General features: G+C 47.5%; 1 protein-coding gene across 2 annotated transcripts in view; it reads left to right on the top strand.

Moving 5' to 3' along the window:
- MIEF1 (mitochondrial elongation factor 1) overlaps window positions 1-4,221 on the top strand; it is a 15,784-nt gene that overhangs the window by 3,742 nt on the left and 7,821 nt on the right. Inside the window, exon 3 of one of the 2 annotated variants that reach the window (XM_032267127.1) lies at window positions 3,374-3,765. The exons of the other annotated variant lie outside the window; for it this stretch is intronic. The gene's annotated coding sequence lies outside the window, so the exon portion shown is untranslated. The remainder of the gene's footprint in view (window positions 1-3,373; window positions 3,766-4,221) is intronic. 2 annotated transcript variants of the gene reach the window in all.

Raw genomic sequence — 4,221 nt, forward strand, 5'->3', positions numbered from 1 at the left:
TTTTTTTTTTTTTTTTTTTTTAAGAGACAAGGTCTCACTCTCACCCAAGCTGGAGTGCAGTAGTATGATCATAGCTCTCTGGAACCTTGAATGCCTGGCCTCAAGCATTCCTCCCTCCTCAGCCTCCTGAGCAGCTAGGGCTCCAGACATATACCAATGTACCCAGCTAATTTTTTATTTTTATTTTTGTAGAGACAGGGTCTCGATATGTTGCCCAGGCTCCTTTCATACTCCTAGCCTCAGGCGATCTTCCCACCCTTGCCTCCCAAAGCCTTGGGATTATAGATGCAAAAAACTGTGCCTGTCCAGAAACTGCACTTTGTAGTTTCCAAACTTCAGTCTGATATGGCCAGAATGGCACCCCTGTAAGGCACCTACTCAAGAGTTGAGGGTGGGCCAGGTCTGGAAGGACACTGACTCCCAGTTGAGATTGTAATGGATACCTGATTATGGGGTATCCATCACAGCTCTGTAAGCAGGGCAATGACATGGCCACATTTGTATCTTAGAAGGAGCATACCAGTGGCAGTGTGAAGAATAAATTGATGAAAGATACTAGAAGCAGTGGATGTAGCCAGATGAGATTGAGGGACCGAGGAGATGGGGGTGGCCACATAGAAACACAGTGTGTGCAGCAGTGGGACTTGGTGATCAGTTGGCTGAGGCAGGAGGAGGAGAGAGAAAGATGAAGGGTAACTGGGTGTAAGGCCTGCCAGCTGGGTGGAGGGTGCTGCTTTTAACTGGGGGAGGGAAAGCAGGAGGAGGAGCCTTACATAATAGCTTTTGGTTCTTCTCAGCCACTTAGGATTGGCAGCCCTGCCTTTAGCAGTACAGGGCCAGGGGGTGGGGTGATGCCCATGGGAGTCTGTCTGCACAGGGAGGGTTGGCTAGTGGATCTGGGAGGGAATTAGGGCGTTCCTTGAAATCTGTGTATTCCTAATACATTTTGGCTGTGAGCTGGGCTACATGCTGCTATCACCACCCCCTCAAAAAAAAAACAAGAAACAGAATGCCATAAGGTTAATAGTTCATTCCCACAACAGATGCTGTGCATCAAACACTGCACACCCTGAGGATGCAGCAGTGAATGAGTCCACATGTCCCCCAGAAGCATATGATCTGGGGGTTAATGGAGTGGAGATGGGAACAAGGTGGGCAGCAAGTACTTAGGACCCCTGTAGGTTAGTTCTCCCCACCAGCATGAGCTTGGGGTTCAAATCGTGGCCACGTGATTTACTGACAGAGTGACCTTGGGTCAGTTACTTGACTGCCACCTCACTCAGTTTCTTCATCCTGTAAATATGGGATAGTATTACTGACCTCATGGGATTGTTGTGAGGATTGAGGGAATAAGTGTAAAATTCCCATCATGTAATATACGGTCAATATACATTAGCTGTTCTTGTATGTATTCAGGCAAGTTAGGTTTATAAAAAGGCCTATGGCTTTTTCAGTTAAAATCAGTTGGAACTTTCACAATTCTGTGCTGTCATCCTAGGAAGCGGCAAGGCCTCCGTTATTCATCATCCTTACTATATCAGGGTAGTGAGCATTTCTGTTCCCATTTTTGCATCAAGGGAGACAGGTTAAATCACTTGCCTGAAATGTTGGCAGGGCTCAAATTCTCCATCCCTGCTTCTGCCCGCAAGGTCTGTGTTCCTTTTTTGTTTTTTATTTTGAAACCATCTGAACCATTTTTAAGCGTCCAGCTGTAAGTGCATTCACATTGCTGTGTAACAGAGCCCCAGAACTTTTTTCATCTTGCACTTCTGAAACTCTATACCCATTAAACAACGGGGTTCTTTCATGATGTCCCGATGGGAGGCGGAGTGCTTACCTGCTACTAGGCTGTAAGCTTACGCAGCAGAACCTGAGTGGAGAATGTGCCTTGAAGAAGCAGTTTAAACTGGAACAAGTTGAATTAACTTTTCAAGTAAGGTCCATGTCTCTGTGTTGAGCTTGTGGGTGCTCTCTCCTATTCCAGGCCACCAGGTCTATGATGTCATTTGGTCATTGGATGGTGGGGGATGCATGTTGCACTACAGTAGGAAAACCCTTTAACAAGCTGGCTCAGCTTACTAGTTTTGATCTCAGTCAGGCGCAGTGGCTCATGCCTGTAATCCCAGCACTTTGGGAGGCTGAGGCGGGTGGATGACCCGAGGTCAGGAGTTAGAGGCCAGCCCAGCCAACATGGTGAAACCCTGTCTCTAATAAAAATACAAGAAATTAGCTGGGCGTGGTGGCGCACGCCTGTAATCCCAGCTACTAGGGAGGCTGAGGCAGGAGAATCACTCGAACCTGGGAGGCAGAGGTTGCAGTGAGCTGGGATCGCCTCACTACACTCCAGCCTGGGCAACAGAGCGAGACTCCGTCTCAAAAAAAAAGAAATAATAGTTTTGATCTCAAGCCCAGGATGGCATCACTGCAAATTTTAAAGGCCATTTTAGAGCTGTCTCAAAACATGAAATGTCACTCAGAGGACAGTCTGGGTTGCTGACTGCCTTCTGGAAGCCGAACTTTTGTCCTGTGGATGGGAATCTTAAAAGAGCATGTTTACAGTTTATAGCACATCCACTGCAATACAGTTTAGACTGTCCACATGCAGTATTGCAGAGGATGGTTTTTCCTCACTACAACCCTAGGATTTGGTCCCATGCAGGGGCCATTATCACTTTTTTGTAGCTAAGGTGTTAAGTAACTCATTTGAGGTCACCTAGCTAAGAAATCAGGGCTCAAGGCAAGTACTGTATTTCAGAATTTCTCACTCTAAACCTGTGCTCTGTTCTGTCATCTGTAGCACCACCTTGCTCTCACCGGGTAGCCAAGGACTAAAATGGTCCAGGGAGGCTGCTTCTGCCAGGAGCGAGGCGGTGCCCTTCTGGCCCTGCTGCATCACACTCAAGGATCGTTCAGAGGGCACTTGTGTCCACCGGCTCTCCCTATTGTAAATATTTCAGTAAAGAGTTAAGAGACATTGTTACGTTTGGGGAAATGTATAATGTTCTGCTCTTTTCCTCACTGGTTACTCTGCCTCCACTAAGTTTGGTATGTCCCATCTCTGTCTCAGTGGCCACTGGAGGGAGTGTGTCTGGTGTTCTTCCCTGACTCCACCTGTAAATACAAACGTTATCTCTTCTCCCTGGCCTTGCTGTGTGCATTTGAGGTAGGAATGTACTGAGTTTGGCCAAATAGTCTCTCATGTCCTTAGACCTGAAGCTTCTATTGACTGTAAGTGGTAGAGAAAGGGAAAGTGCCCCCAAGGTATGAACTCAAGTTAGGGAAAAAATATTTTTGGACTTGACAATGCCTCTTAGTTAACTCGATTGCTGGAATAATATAGTCAGAAATATTTCTGTTTTTCAGGGAGGTAGAGGCAGGAGCATAAGATGTGGAGCTAGCAATACCCAGTTATAACACGTATTAGGAGGAATGTTATTTTACATGGAAGATGTCCTCAGTGATCTCGTCTCTTGATGTCTTCCCATTCTGGGACACTGAATGGTCTATGACTTTGTTTTCCCTTATGTCATTCCTGGTGTGAAGGACGGGGGTATTATAGAGGAAAGTGGCAGCTGCTAAGTGGTATTCTGATCTGAACCACGCTGTCATCCCTTACCTGGCTCAGGCCCAGGGTTCTAACTCCACGGGAATGGGATTACCTGGGGACTGCTGCTGCTGCAGTCAGGATGACACCATTGTAGCGGGGAGCAGCGCACTGCCTGGAGGCCAGCCTCTTCCGCTGCTGTGCCCAAGCTCTCCTTTCAGGTGACCGTGTTCTTAGTTCCCCTTCCGAGTGTGATGGAGCAGATGGGTGTTTTGTTTCCCAGTTAGCAGCCGAGTCTGCAGTGTCCGTTGTGCTTTTGACCTCCCAGTATGCCAGCCTCACCTAAGCTTTTGTAGTCCCCGCTTCACAGCTCTCTCCAGAAACAAAGCATTTGTCAGGCAGGAGGGTCCATGGAGGGTTCATTTACTTCTTTGGACCTTTCTCACATGTGGACGTGTAGTTACACTTCCATGTGCAGGGTGTTTGGTAGATGTTTTGTGTTTCATTTGCAGAAAGTACCTACAATAAGGGCTGATTTGATTTGGGTAAGGGTGAGGTGGTACGGTAGAAAAAGCATCATACGCCGGGTGCAGTGGCTCTCGCCTGTAATCCCAGCACTTTGGGAGACCAAGGTAGGTGGATCACCTGAGGTCAGGAGTTCAAGAGCAGCCTGGCCA

Source organism: Sapajus apella, unplaced genomic scaffold (genome assembly GCF_009761245.1).
Source record: "Sapajus apella isolate SASKATOON/1434 unplaced genomic scaffold, GSC_monkey_1.0 scaffold166, whole genome shotgun sequence".
In the NCBI taxonomy this organism is placed as follows: domain Eukaryota; kingdom Metazoa; phylum Chordata; class Mammalia; order Primates; family Cebidae; genus Sapajus; species Sapajus apella.